Here is a 16,198-nt window from a genome sequence, read left to right as displayed (position 1 = left end):
TTTTAAAATACCCCGCTGGGCAGGCCTTTTCTCTGGGTCCCCAGAGGCCTCCTCAGGGGTGCTGGCTTGCACAGGCTTGCTGCGTCTGACCACCCATGTTTGGAAGCCCTTTGTGATAAGTGAGCTTGTTAAACGCGTGCATTTACCTGGCTTCCAGGGCTAAGTACAGAAAGGCTGGGAGAGGAGGGGGCTCTCCTGGCTGCACTGTTGGGGTGAAAGGGAAGAGTGCTCTCTCCCATCTGCTGGGGGCTGGGGCGGCGTGCGTTCCTCCTCACAGCCTCCCCGAAGACTGCACCCTGCACAGGACGTCTGGAAAAGCTGCGTCGCACCACTCCCAGCCTCACGCGGACCTTCTGAAAGAAACGCATTTCTTCCATAGAGCACAGGGAACTATAGTCATCGTCTTGTAACAATCTTTAATGAAAAAGAATATGAAAACGAATATATGTGTATATATGAATGACTGGGACATTGTGCTGTACACCAGAAATTGACACATTGTAACTGACTGTACTTCAATTAAAAGAGAAAGAAAGAAAAAGAAAGAGAGAAAGAAAGAAAGAAAAGAAAGCGCATTCTGGACATCAGGAGCCCAGCAGCTGTCGCACACTTTGCTGAAGGGTCCTGATCAGTTGCGAGGTCTCCAGAATGAAGGATGGTGTTTGTAAAACCCCAGATGTGTGGAGTGTCTACATGCTGCCTTGTGGTGAGGGATCTGCTTTTGCAGTTTTGTAACCAGCTCTTCCACTGCCTCGGTGGTCCCTGCACAAAGCAGACTCACCCTGTGAAACAATCACCCAGAACCAACCCAGGAGGGAAGTTGTCGGGAGAAGATGGGATGATACCCAAAACGGAAAGATGATCTTCCCGGAAAGCCACGTGGGAAAAACCTCACAAATGGTAAAGTTCTTCTGGGATACATCCTGGATTCAAAGATCAGTGCAGTTTGATTTGGTGTATGCAACTTTGTGCCTCACTTATTATTTTAAACTCTTCAACAGAGTGCTTTTCCACAAGGAAAAACGGGGTCATTGAATGACCCACTTCCCCAGAGTCTGAAATAACACAGAAGTGCATGTTCTTAGGTAGATTACGTGGAAGAACTTGGGGAGTCCAGCTAAGTCTCTGAAGCAGGAGCAGAAATGCGCTGCTCGGTGTCCCGGTGCCTGGCAGTAGCGGGAGCAGGCATGCGAGGTGGGGAGGAGTGGTTTCTGAGGATGTGCATTTAAAATATCTCAGGAGCCCTGGCTTACTATTATTCAGTTAACAGATGACTTGTTAAAAAAATCTTACCTGTAAATTTAGAAATATCAGCCATCCAGATTTTTCTACCAGCTCCCTCCTGCGATGGGTCGGCCATACTCTCAAGCCCCAGTCTTGAGTCATCATTGGGCCACCTCAAGACCCAGGTTGTAAGTCAACGATACTGCAATAAAGATAAACATGATGACACCTGAGACTTTGCAGGTGAGAAGATGTAGAGATGATAATTTTTCAGTTTGCATCTACTGTTTGTATTTGCAAACTGAGCTTTTTAAGGAGGATGTTATTTTTTGAAACATGCAATAAAATAAAAAATAGGTAATATTTTTGTAATATGTAATAAAATATATAATAAAATTAAAAATGTGATTACATATTATTACAAATACATAATAAAAAATTTAAAATAATTTAAAAAAACCCCAGAGACCAGCATCGAGCCTGTGGTGTCTGTTACTAGTTAGTCCACACTTTCCCAGAGGAAACTTGTTTTAACTAGATGGTAACAATAATAATAATAATAATCAAAGGGGTTCGTCCCTTCCATGGGAATCAGGGCAGTGAACGGAAGTGTGATGTTGTGTGATTCTTCGAGGCCAGGGGCTGGTGTGCGGTCTCATGTGAATTCTGGATCAAGAGTATGGGGGAAGGGAAGGTTACACCCTGCACTCTACAGTGCAGGGAAACACAGGATTAGCTCCGACCGTAGACATTGATAATTGTAGAATTAAATACAGGCCCCAGGAAAATCAAACCCCTACGCGCATCAAAGGTTTGGAGAAGTTTTTCTACCATTTAGCCACATAGCACGCCGGTTCTCTGAATCTCCATTCAGCTGTTTCAAATGCTGGCTTTAAAGGGTCCCCTGAGTCCTATAGCACACCCGTGATTATAAAAATATTTAAAGCCACAGAAAGAATATATAGCTCTGCAGACACATGTGTTGATTTATTGTGTACCGTGGTTTGATACACACTGGAAGGCAAGGTTTCAGGCTGACAAAAGCATCCAAGTAGCAGGCTTCAATCCATATATTACGGTACCAGCCCCCGGAAGGGAGCAGGACCCAAAGCAAGACCATAATATAGGGTTTCTGAAAACTCCCCTACATAAGCAGGAGACAACATAAAAAGATCCATGACTATTTATGTGACACGAAGTCGTATTCATCGTGATAGGGTCACATAAATAGTATTGTGATATTTTGGAATATGGAAATTAAAGAAAAATATTTCAAACCTAAACCGTATATTATGAAAAATAACAAATCTTCCCAAATGCCATTTAAAAAAAAAAAGAGATGAGGAGGGAGAAGGGACATGGTTCTAGAAGTATCTATGAATTTTTTTTCTGGATGAAAGTTTCATTTTCTCAAACTATCTAGAGATTTTATATATAGTAAATGTATTAAGAAAGGGAGATGGCTTAGTTTTTTTAAAAACTTTTTTACAACTTCCGTGCTAGTGTTGAAATACTACAAAATGTGTGTTTGTGTCTTAGAGGGGCTGAGCCAGGTGCGTACGTGCTGTTTTCTGGAGTCTTGGTCCAGAAAGCCCTCCTTCGGTCTCCAGCACCTGCTTCTCACCTTTCACCTCGTGGGTCTCTGTCCTTGCTCAGCGATCCCCAGCCACCCCGGGCTTCCTTCTGTTCCGACACTTGTCAAGCCGGTCTGGCTGGGGACCTTGTGCTTCCTGTCTCTTTGTCTGGAATGTTCTCAGCTCAGCTTTCCCCAGATCATACTCCTCCTCAGAGAGGAGTCCTAAGCCTTTCCGTGTATCACCTTAGACTTTCCCCTTTAAGAGGCGATCAGAGGCACCTCTATTTACACGATTCCAAAATACCCGTTTCCTTCCTCAAATCAGTTTCTTCCCAATAGGAAGACATATATGAGGAACAGAGACAAGGACAAAGAGAATGATTGGAGAAGCCCTGTGATGTTTGAATTATTTACAATGACCTAGGAAGAGTGCTGTACACTGAGTCTTCCACGTAGAAGATACTTGGTGTGTGTGGGGGGATTATGAGTTAACAAAGTAATGAAGTTATAACATAAATGAACGGACGTAGTTCAGGTGACACGGAACACAAGGGCTGCGTTCTGGGGCGCCCCTAGTGGGTTATTCTTACTGAAATCAATCATGAATAGCCAGAATAGGATACGCACAGAATACAACTAAAGGTCTGTTTTATGAGATGTAACTGTGTCTTTTAATGTTCTTATCACCATATTGAAAGTCTTCAGAAAGCTTGAATTTGTAAACAGTGATCACAAATTGATATTGTACGTATTTATGGGCAGCATTCAAAAAGTGTGGCAGGTTAATTACTGCTGCATTACATAGATTTCGATATTTTCATTACTAATATAATGTCTGGTTGGGAGTCAGTGAGAGCGGAACAGAATCAATCCATTGATAACCGTTTGTGAACTAGCACACTTACAGGTTTGAATGTTGGCTCTGCTGCACAAAGCCTGAGAGGCGATTTTGAAGCATTAAAAAAAGTTTTCATTCCCAAATTCATCGCTGGATTGTTTAAGTTTGTGGAGAGGGGTTGTGATTTGCCAACTGTATGTAAACCAGTTTATACCATTTTTCTTCTCATTATAATTAGATTACTTAATAAAATAGCATGTGAATCAAAGTTATTGTTTCTATGAAAAGTAAGTTGAATTAAGAAAACCTTAATAAAGTCAAGTTGGTAAGCAATTGCTAATGACTGACATGTGGACAGGAAAGCTACTTATTTTGGGGAAAAAAAACCTTAAAAGCATGAGATTCTGCACTTAAATTGCTTCACAAATTTTCTCATTCTGTTTCCACTTGAAAGAAATGTATAGAAGAGAATATAAATAATGAACCAGGGGTGTGGTTTATGTAAAAAAAAATTGATGATGAATCTAACCTCAAAAAAAGGCCTTGGCCTCATTGGCGAATGAGTGTAGGCTTATAAGTTTTGGTTAAAATAGAGAAATTTAAGTTCCGTGATATTTTTGATGATTTTCCTTTTCAGAGTATCAGGTAAGAGGACTTCAGCTATACTTTGACAGTCACAGAGAGTAAAAATACATTTGAGCATGTCTTCTTGTGAATAGACACGCAAAGGTGTTTGGTAACTAGAACAGGAAAGAAACACTTACCAGGGCTTTAATATTTTATGCTGCTCAGTTATGAAGACTCATATTTGTCTAAGTTGTTTTCCTTTAATAAAGCCTCCAATGGTAAAGACGAAAAAAAATGAAACAAGTTTCTTAAAAACATCAGATTGACATCAGATAACCTAATTAGCATGACTGAATACTAAGTGGCAAGAACAGTAGCTTTAAAGTGTTGAGGGAAGAAAATGTGAATTTGGAATTCCAGACCAGTAAAGGCAGTAATTCAGCATGAGAATTAAAAAAAAATAATCCCAGTTATAAAAGACTCAGAATGTTTACTTTATGTAGAAAAGCCTCGGAGTGCTCCGCCCAGAGCTGGACGTGGAAGAGAGAGAGGAGAGAAGGGACACTCCTCCCTTACAGGGAGCGACCAGATAATCCGCAGATCAGTGTCTTACACACTTTTATGCTGTTTGATATTTTAATCACGTCTATGCATCATTTGTATAATAATATTTAATTTTATTTAAAAGTGCTTTAGAGTATAGTAATATACTTTAAGACTTTACGTCTTAAGACAAAACCCTAAGTCACATGGTGCTTCATGATTTACAAAAAAAATTACACCTATATGGTAAAAGTTCCTCCTAAGCTTTTTCTAATCCATCATTCCAAGAGCTGAATAAAGCAGAAAAAGCAGCAAGTTTGCTCATGAGAACTACAAACTTTAGGATCCTATTTTGAAATGTCTCTTTATGGAAATACTGTTTTGAAAATGTGTGTAATAAGACATTTAAAATTCCCTCACTTTGCATTTCAGCTCACTAACAATTTTAAAGCCAGCTTTAAGAAAAAGAACACAAAATTATGAAAGCTTAATTAGGCACCAAAGTCAATCTTTATTTATCATAAGAAAAGAAGTCACAAAAATTTAGATGTTTATAAAAGCTCACAAATACCACAGCCTCCAAAAAATGCATTAAAATTACATCATATTTTATTAATTAGCAGCTCAATTCTTTTTCCTACTTTTTTCCCTACTTACTCTGTGGTGGTCTCTTCATCTGACGATATATTTCTGACACCATTTTCCATGAAGAGAATAGAAAGACAGGTCTTTCCTCTGGTTGATGGATTGACATTTGTTACTGATATTTTGGAGAAATTTCTTTCAGGGTCACAACTATTTATTGCATTTTTATTGCATTGATATTTTAATGCAGATTATTAGGTTCAATATCAAATTTGGGAAACCTCTATCAAGTTTCTGTTATACATATGCTGGAGGATTTGGATGAATTTTTCATAGATCAGTTCCTGGTTTTGTAAAGTTAAAATTTTGTTTCTTTTCCCCTGTTGGAGGTGGATCTCCATTTTGTGAAGACCATATAGTTTTGAGTCCATTATTAAGACTATACAATTGTAGGTACAAAATTAGGTACAGGGCCTGAGAAAGTCCTTATGAAAATGAAGATCTCAGAGCATAAGTTTTATTAACTTCATGGTAAATGCACTTTGCTCTCCTATCCAAAGATCGTTAATTATGATGGGCGGACCCGTATCAGCAAACAGAAGTAAGTGTATTTCTAGAAGCCTTTCTGACAGTGAGACAGTTAACAATAACTTAACCGTACTTGGAAATGACTACCTAAAGTACAAGCTATGTAAATATATCCCACTAATCCCCAAATAAACATCTTCAGTTGAGATTCCCTTTGGGCAGATTTCCCCAATGTCTGTGGCTACACCGTCACCTGGGAAGCCTGCCATCTGATCTGTGGATGTGTCAGAGAGACAGCGGGAATGGAAGGAGAAAGCAGTTAACTGATTGTATGCACACTTTTTTTGGGTTGTTGCACACTTTACAAATATAATCATATGAACTCATGTCAAGGGCTTCTCCAAGAGCTTTAAAAGAGGTCCATGCAAACGAGCGGCCTAGAATTTGTGTCATCAACTTGTTATAAATCTGCTTCTATTGAGGACATTAACAAGACATTTAAAAAGTTCCTACCATAGGTCTATTATTAGCATCTGTTTAGATGTATGTCTGCTAAATTTTGATTGAGTGTTAGACATTGTGTTTAAAAATTGTGGAGGCTCTGAATAAAGTCATCCTCCTTCAGGGAGAGTTCACAGTATCTTTCCTTGGGTGGAAAGTCAAGGATGGTTATTTTAATCCAGTTAGGACCGGAACTCACCGGAGGCCGGAATCCCTCCGAGGGTTTCCGTGGGGAGACTGGGATTTTAGGAGGACGCTTCCTCTCTGACAGGCTCTGCACAGCGATCTTTTCAGAATCTTGAGACTGCGTAACCCACCCTGTGCCATTCAGCAGCTTTCTGTTTAGCTTCTTGGCTCTCTGCCTTGTGAAGACCAGGGATTATGCAAATGAGTAGGGATGATGAGGTAGTGGTCCTTCTCTGAGGGTAGCATAGCTCTGACTCTTAGCGCCCTAGTAATGCTTCACACCCCCCCCCCATAAATAAATAATCAAACACTGTTAATGAGGATACAGGGGAAATCCAAAATGGAATGCAAAGAGTAACTTATGAACCCAGTGGATTATAAATGAGTAAGTAAACCACAGTGAACGGGATGGAGAAGAAAAGAAATAAGGTAAATAACTTTGGAAAATAGTATTTTGACTATATAAGGTGAAGCTAAAGATAAAAGGAACTTTACAAAAATGCCCTAGTTAGTAAGCCTGCTCCTCACAGGCGTCTGGGTTAGAAACTGCGACTACTCTGAGCATGCTAGGTTTGAACAAATAGGTATGTATATGTTGTAGATGATGAGAACCAGGTTTTGCACAGTGAGAGAAGGGAATTACAAGTAGGGAAATAGGAAGACAAAAATGAAATGTCTGGTTTTTGATTTGGAATTGAGGTATCTCAATTTGTGTTTTTAAATATATATGAATGAATTTGTGGTTTTAAATATATATATATACAGCTAGATGGATCCAAAAATAAATATAGACGCGTACGTATGTGTACGTGTGAGGTAGCACACATGCAAGCACTCCCCAGCACTGTCCTACTGAGACGGCTGGGAGAGGTTACAACTCTTAGCAGTGAGCCCACAGAGCCCAGACATTGCTTTATAAGTACAGTTTGCTATCACCGTGGCTTGGAAAAGCGGTTGATTCCAGAGGTGGGGCAGGGAAAACACCACATAAGCCTGGGACATCTTGTGGATCTGGAAAATAACGAAGATCTTGAAAAATGGTGGGGACATGTCCATAGGGCACAGGGACTAACACAAGAACACTCCCTATGGCTAATGTTGGAGTAATTTGAGCAACAAATAAAAAATGATGCATTAGATTATCACCCATCAAATAAAATAAATATACATGAGTCTATGCTGATATAAAAAATGAATAAATGAGTGGGAGAGAAGTGACAAGTCTTCTCTACAGAATAATTCAAATTAATAGATGTAGAAGTAATGAGGGGAATACAAAAATCACCTGTAGGCAAACCTAACAGAATTAACTGATGCAGGGAGGATCCACTGAGAGACACTAAACTCAATGGGCAACAGTTGTAAGAGAAACAGACTATTCGCAGATACTCCAAGGCTCTTCCCAAGATATTTTCCAACTACCAAGGAGAAATTGTAATTTCATATTCCTCCTGAAAAGCACTGAGGACGAGACATCGCTTGTGTATTCTTGCCCCGCGTCATAACCTCAGTCTAGTCACAAGCAAACATCAGGCAAACCAAATAGAGAAACGTTCTACAGAGGAGCTGACCAGTCTCATCAGAGGAATCAGTGTCACGGAAGACAAGGAAAGTGTGCGGAAGCATCACCCGGGGGACTTGTTTAGGGAGACACTGCAAATAAATGCACTGTGAATTCCTGGATTGGATTCTGGAACAGAAGAGGGACAGCAGGGGAAACCTGTATAAAATATGTGTTTCAGTTAATAGTGCTCCACCACTGTTAACTTCCTGGTCTTGATAATTGCATAATACTTAAATAAGCTGTCACTGTTGGAGCAGTCCTTTTCAACCAAGAATGATCCTCCCCCAGGGGACGCTGGCAATGTCTGTGGACACTTAAATCTTCAAGACTGGCATCTAATGGGTAGAAGCCATGGATGCTGCTGGGGAGGCTGGGGTCAGCCAGTTGACTCTCTGCACTATTTTTTCAACTTTTCTGTGAGTCTAAATTATTAAAAAAAATTAAAAGTTCATGTTTTAAAAAAAGAGAATTCAGCAAATTGCCCTGAGGGGAAATCCTCCAAATGTTGGGCATTTTACTCTGAATCTCCCTTCTGTCTAGCGTCTGAGCTCTTAAGTCCCAGTGCTCTGAGAAGCTCCAAAGCCCAGTTACCCTCAGCCCAGCGTTGTGAGGCTGCCCAACACTCTGCTGGGTTCTTTGAATTTTAGCTGCAGTTTTCTGCTTGGTCCCCTGCCTGACACTAAGAACTGGTACATGCAGCTCTCGCCTCTTTTCACTGAGTATCTCTCTTCTCCGGAGTCTTAGCCCCTCAAGTCCTGGCAGCATTGGTAAGTCCTACAGGCCGGAAAAAAAAAAAAAAAGGTAGACAATAACCCAGATTTCCTATTTGTTCCCAGTGAGATTATCCCACTGCCATTTTCTTGAAGTACAACTTACATGCCATAAAATGCTCTTGCTTTAAGTATACAATTTGATAATTTTTATGTATTTATGAAACTATCACCGTAATCCAGTTTTAGACTATTTCTTCACCCCAGTGAATTTTTATGCCCTTTCACAGCTAATCTCCATTTCTGCCTCAGCACCACTAATTTGCTTTCAGTCTCTACAGATTTGCCTTTTCTAGACTTGTCATCTAAACACAGTCAGACGACGTGGTCTTTTGTGCCTGGGTCCTCTCACTTAGCATGTCTTGAGCTTCGTCATGTTGCTGCATGAATCAGTGTGTTGTTTCCATTGCCAAATAATGGTTATGGTGTATATATGACATTCTGTGTATTCGTTCATCAGTTGGTGGATGTTTGCTTCCACTTTGGGGCATTATTATAATGAATAATAATGATGCTCTGAACATTCATGTGGAAGTCTTTGTGTGAATGTATGTTTTTATTTTCCTTGGGCAGATACCTAGGGATAGGATTACTGTGTCATGAGATAAATTTGCCTCTTGTTTTTTCGGAGACTGCTAAGCTGTTTTCCAAAGCGGCTGCACCGTTTTACATTCCCACCAGCAATGCATACAGGCACCAGTTTCTCCATATCCTCACCAAACCTTAGTGCTGTCTGACATTTTGACGGCAGCAGCCCTAGTGGGTGTGAACTGCTATCCTACTGTAGTTCTAATTTACATTGACCTAATGACTAGTCGTATTGAGCGTCTTTGCATGTGCATATTGGCCATTTTGCATATTTCTCTGGGAAAAATCTTATTTGAATGTTTTGTCTATTTTCAGTTGGGCTCTTTATCTTCTTAGTACTGAGTTGTGAGAATTCTTTACAGACGTGGGATACGAATCTTTTTTAGTGCATATGATTTGCAAATATTTTCTCCCAGTCTGTGGGCTGCCTTTTTACTAAAGTAATGTTACATTCTGAAGTAAAAAGTCTTTAATTTTGATTAAGTTCAATTGATCAACTTTTCCTTTTATCACTTGTACTTTTGGTGTTTTATCTATGAGTTCTTAGCCTAACCTCACGTCACAAAGGTTTACTCTTATTTCTTCAAAACTGTTTTTATAGCTTTAGCTCTTACATTGAGGTCTGTCATCCATGTTAATGAATCTCTGTGTATGGTGTGAGGGAAGGGTATAGTTAAATCAGTGTTTTTTCCACGCAGGTATCCCGTTGTTTCACTGCCGTTGATTGAAAGGTCCATCCTTTCCCCCATTGAATTGCCCCCACTGACTTTTTAAGTTGGATTTTCACTTTCATTTTATTTTCTAATTTGATGTCTTTGCATAAAAAAAGATACTGACTCCGACTAATTTTTATTCTAACTTGTGTTCAGTCACTTGACTGAGCCATCTAATTTGATTCTTTTTTTAACATGTAGTAGAAATCACTTGCAACTAATGATGATTTCATGGATTCTTTCCCAATTTTCTTCTGAATATATTCTTACTGCATTGATTTGGAATTCCAAAGTGATATTGAAAAAAATGAATTTAGTTATTCTTACCATATTCTTGCCTTCACTGGAATGTTTCAAGTGTTTCATCATTTAGTATAAAATACTTGCTGTGTGTTTGGGAAGATACATTCCCTAGGCAGTTTGAGAACTTTCTATCTTAATTTACAATATATTATTAAGAAACAAGAATAGCTATTAAATTCTATTGAGTCTCTATGTTTTGCATCTGATGAAATGCTTATGTGAAATTTCCTTTTTTAATAATTAATGCACTAAGTCATGTTAACAGACTTTCGAGATTTGACTTGTGGGGCAATGAACCCACTTCCTAGTGTGTTTCCCTTTTTTATTTTGTTGGATCCGCTATGTTAATACTTAGAATTTCTTTCGCTTGCATTAAGAAGTGAGGGGAAACTACATCCTTCAGTTTCTCCTGTTTTACCTCCCTTTGTCTTTAAAGTTAGCTTCATGAATTCGTCTGGGAAGTTCTCCGTCGTTTTCTATGCTATAAGGTAGTTTAACTAATAGAAGCAATTATGTGTCCCTTGAAAGCTGATAAGTAATTCTGTACCTGAAAACTTCTATGGGAGATATTTGAGAAGCTTTTTAATTTCTAAATTTCTTTAGAAATTGTTAGTATAATAGGTTTTTTTTGTTGTTTTACTATCTCCTTCCTTGTTGGATAATTTTGGTAACATGTTTCCCTAAAAATCATCTATTTCATTTGTTCTGTATGCTCAAAAGATTGGCATGATGCTCTGCATACATTATTTTGTTATGATTTAAACATTTTTACTTTTATTTGTGTACTTTCCTCTTTTTCTATTTCCATTGTTGATCATGTGTATTTCTCTCTCTCTATAAATGTGTCTGTTTTATCAGTCCTTTCAAAAGCTTCTGTTCTGTTTTCCATTAATGTCTGGTACTAATTCTCTCTCCTCTAGCACATGGCACTCGCTCCAAAGAAGCTGGTTGCAAATTGTGTTTTCAAAATGGAGAAAACAGTGAAGGCAGAAAAGCAGAAAAAGAGGTGTGTAAGTCATGCTGCGTTCCTCAGACATCACCCGAGTTACTTCTGTATCTGAGCTTTTAATAAACGTTTAACTTTTTTCCTTTCACCGGGTGGAGTGTAGTTTTACCACTTAAAAAACAAACGCGGCATCTGTCTAGGTGTTTGAGTTGCCTTGGCTTTGAAGAACCCCGTGTCCAGCCATCATTTATAAGGAGAGTGACTTGAAAAGCCTCCAGACTTCTGGGGAAACTCCTGAGGGTTCAGAATCTGAGAACACACTGAGTGTGCTGCCCTCTTTAAGGCCATTTGGGACGGAGTCACACGTGATAATGGACGGGGCTGCCTAGAAGAAGCGGTGTGGCTGTTTCTCTGCCAAGTGGAAACTTCATCGTGCATTACTTCGTGGTCTCGTCCCCCTTCTTCACGCACGCGGGCTCCTCTTAGACCTGCCCCCTTGGCTGCGCTTGGCTCTTCCTAGGAGAATGGCGTTTGCAGCTGTCGCCTGGCTGGAGGGAGGCTGCGAGGGAGACAGACCCTGCGCAGCGCCCAGGACCACGGGGCATCACCACCCCCTGCGCCCTGGCTTCTGACGTCAGGTTCACCACGAATACCTTTTGGCAAGACGTCTGCCAGCTGATCATTTCCTCACTTTGTGGAGACGTGGGGCAGCCTGCCTTTGCTCTGTCTGCATTTCCAGGAGGAGGAGGATGCAGAGGACCGAGAGGGTCATGTTGTGAGCTGGAGTCTGAGGCCGCGGTAGACTTGAAACTAGGAAGGCTTGCCCGAAATTAGCAGGGCTCAGACCACACATCCCCCAAGCCCACCTCTGTGCTCGGCCTCCAGTCACGTTTTCTGTCTGGAGGGAAAAAAAGGGCACATTTGATCACCTGAAGTCACCACAATTGGGAGAATTTCAGGGCTGTGTTACTTCTGAAGTTTTTGCTTTGCTCTTGGGAGTGGGGCTGGGGGAGGGCAAAGGGGGACCACGCTGACCCTTCAGAAGGGCCTCCCCTCTCAGAGGCTGGGAGTTCTCTTTGACACACGTGCGAGAATCCACCGGAACAATTTCCGAGTCCCTCTGTTCAAAGTCCCGCGCAGCAGGTGTGACCCGGCGGGCAGAGCCCCGCCTCCGTGCTGCTTGAACTTTCTCAGTCACAGTTGTGCTGTGCTGTGTTTTGTTTTCCTCAAGGGATGAGACAGAAGTTGGACATAAAAGGACTTTTTCAGTCAGCCAGCCACTGGCCTCTCCAGATGAAATTTCTAGCTTCGTCATTACCCTTCCCGTAGCAACACTGGGCGGTGGGGGCAGAAAGATGCCTTCGCTCCTACAGGAGCAAAGTCCTTTCCTGCACAGGCGATGTGGTTATTGAATCATTTTTCCTCCCGCCTCGGCCCAGGCACCCGGGACGCTGCTTCCCGGCGCTGCGTCTGCTGGGTTCCCGGGCCCCGGGAGGTGCTGGGGGGCCCGGCTGCCCACAGCTGTCGGTGGGGGGGCCCCCCGGCTGTGCGGCCGAGACCCTGGCCCTGTGTGCAGGCCCGGCCCATCCATCACCGGCTGCCTCTGCCAGGAGCTTCTCGGCAGGCAGATGCCCTCCCGGCCCGGGCCTGGGTCTAGACGCCCCCTCCCGCACACCCAGCGCTATCAGTCAACTTCTGGGTGAACTCTGTTTCACCTCCCGACCTCCCATTCACCCCGGACCAACATGAAAGTGTGAACAGGGCCTCCGAGGGGCCAAGAGGCCTCTTAACCCGGCCGGCTCCTCCCAGCCCCACATCAGACGCGCAGCCTCAGCGCCACCGGGGCTGGCTGTCCCGGCGCGTGCGCGCGGCTCCGGGCCCCCGGGCGGCGGGGATGCCCGGCCGGCGGGCAAAGGCGGCCCGGAACACATCCAGCCAGAACACAGAACCAAACCGAGCTCTCCTGCCACCTGCCCGGCCTCGCAGTTTTCTGGAAAGAAAGGGGGCCCAAAGCAGTCCTCGTTTCTCGGGGGGACCCCTGTGGGGAGCTCCCCACCAGGCCTCAGGTGGGAGAGGGCGGAGGCCCCCTCTGGGGAGCTCCCCGACTCCGCCCGATGGGGTGGTGACCCGGCCCCTGGGGCTGGCGGGCTTCAGAAGTCTGAAGGAGGGTGTGCTGCGGAGTTAATGACCTTTCCCTCTGCTTCTCCCTCTCTGCCCCAGACCAGGCGTTAAAAAGCAAAGGCGCTCCAAGACGGCCCCAGTGTCCCCTCCACCTGGAGGCTGTGGCTCCCCCTCGGTCCGGGAGCCCAGCTCTGCCCGCCTCGCTCTCCATCCTCGTGCTCCCCGCCTCTCCAGAAACCCGGCCGTCTGTCCCCGCGACGTCTTCGCCCGACGGTGGACTCAGAGGTACCCGAGTGGTCGGAGACCCAACATCGCTCCCCCAGCGGGTTTCCTGACCGTGGCCCCGTGAGGGAGGCTCGTGTTGTCCCCCTGACGCATGGGACAGTGAGGTGGTGGATTTGAGTCACTTTAAGCCACCAAGTTTGTGGCAGTTTGTCACATCAGCAATAGAAGACTAATACAAGCAGCTGGTCGAATAATTCTCTAGTTTTTTTTTAAGAAAATTTGTCTTTTGATCTGGAAAGTTACATTTTAAAGTTTTTAGAATCCTGTTCCAGCGTGTTATCTATAGCGTTCTGAATCTGTCTCAGCTTATACTCAAGAAAAGGCCAGCAACATGAGTGTTTGTAACAAGACAAGCATAATGCGGTGTCAAACCCCATTTTTCCCCCTTGGTATTTTGCCTTTTTCCTGGAAAAGATTTTATACACTAGCAGAATGCCGTCCTGTTTCTGTTTTAGATCAACTTTTGTGTTCATGTTGCTATTTTAAGGAGCCTGAGATCATTTAAATCAGTGAATGTGATTGGAAGTGTAATGATGAGAACACAGTTTAGGTGTCTTCTAGTTTGTCGTAAGTTCGCAAGTTTCCCACCTCCCTCTCTGGTCTCTGCTCTGAGCTGTGCTGTTTGAGCTTCTGGGTTTCCAGGCGCACGTGGACTTCAGCATTTCTGTCTACAATGGCAGGACGTGTATGCTTCTCAACCATCACTGTATGTGGACTTGATACATGGTTAGGATCCCACCTTATCAGTAGGGCTGCTGCGTCCTCAAATCATTTAAGTATATCTCACGGCTCAGCGGTCCAGGACCCCCCAAAGCCGACCGTCCTCCTGACTTACCATCAGGTCGGCAGGGACCTAATGCCACTTCACAGTGTGTGCGTCACACACCTCCCCTCATCTCAGCACATGGGCCCTGCTCCCTCTCACGTGGCTGCAAGACAGGTCTGTCAGATATTTTGAGAGAAAGACCATGTTCACGTAACTTTTAGCACAGTCTATTGTTGTAACTGTTCTGCTTTATTATTAGTTACTGGTGTTAATCTCTTACTGGGCCTAATTTATAAATTAAACTTTGTCACAGGCCTGCACAGGTACGCCCGCACCATACACAGTCACAGTCCAACACGATGCACCTCACAGGCATCCACAGGGACTCTTGGAACGTATCCCCCGTGGATAAGGGGCCACTGCAGAGTGGATGCACTTGAGGGTCGGGGCAGTCAGGTGTGTGAGCTGTGTTTACTGAGCAGCCTCCTGGTGACCTTGCCCCTGCAGTAGCCGCGGGGAGACGCCCCCCCCCCCCCAGGAAGCCTGGGTTCCAGCAGGGGAGCCGTCTCTCCCTGCGCAGGAGGTGCCCAGGCTGCTGGATTAGCCCGTGATTTGGGGGTCTACACAGGGTGACAAATTAGGAGGGGTGTGCTCAAAGGTTATTCAAATATTTCAAATAAAGCATATTTGAGCATGGAAAGGCCAGGGAGCGTTAATCAAATGTCAGCACCAGGACACTCTGTGGGCTATTTCTGGTGTGTTTGCGGAGCAGGTCTGGCTTCAGCTCCGTGGGACACGTGGTCCCCGAGGGAGGAAATACTCAGAGCGGGGGCGCACAGATGGGATGCAGGGGCACATGATGGGGCACAGGGGTGGATGCTCTGAAATGTCCGGCCGGATCCCCCGAAACAGACACAAAGGATGCGCACCTGTGTTGACCACCAAGGTCGCAGTCCATTCCCTTCCGTCCCTCTTGGAAAGTTAGATTAAAAGAGGGAAACAGTCTGCATCAAAATGATCCTCACCGAGAAATGACCGGCATGACCAGACACCGGCAGTGGCCACCGTCCTCCAGCATCCCCACGACTGGCCGCGGCTTCTCGGAGCGCCTGCCTCCTTGCATCTGCCGTCGGGTCCTTTCCCACCTCCCTCTTGGGGCTTCTGCCCCACGACTCCCAGCCGCCACTCTCTCTCCTCCAGCTGCTATCAAAACAGTGCAGCAGCCCCCGTCACAAACTCAAGAGTCTTTTGACAGCAGCAATTAAGCAACTTAATTAATGAGTGAATAAAAATGATAATATTTACTGAATGGGGCATCCTGTTTTGCATTTTCATGCAAACTCTGCACCTGAGGAACACCACTGAGAAGCTTCTGGCAGTGCTGCTGCTGGGGCTGGTGGCCCTGTCTCTCCTCTCCATCCCCCTCTGTCTCTCTCTCTGTCTCTGTCGCTCTTCCGTCTCAGTTTCTTTCTGTCTCCACCTACTTCGCTCCCGGCCTCATCCACGCCCACGCCCTCAGGGAACACACCCAGGAGAAGACGTGATCATTCAGGACTAATCCTGTTCTGGTTTCCAAGGGGAATGAACTTTTATC

Source organism: Camelus ferus, chromosome 30 (assembly GCF_009834535.1).
Source record: "Camelus ferus isolate YT-003-E chromosome 30, BCGSAC_Cfer_1.0, whole genome shotgun sequence".
NCBI lineage: Eukaryota > Metazoa > Chordata > Mammalia > Artiodactyla > Camelidae > Camelus > Camelus ferus.
The sequence above is the reverse complement of the archived record's forward strand: the minus strand, read 5'-3'. Positions refer to the sequence as shown.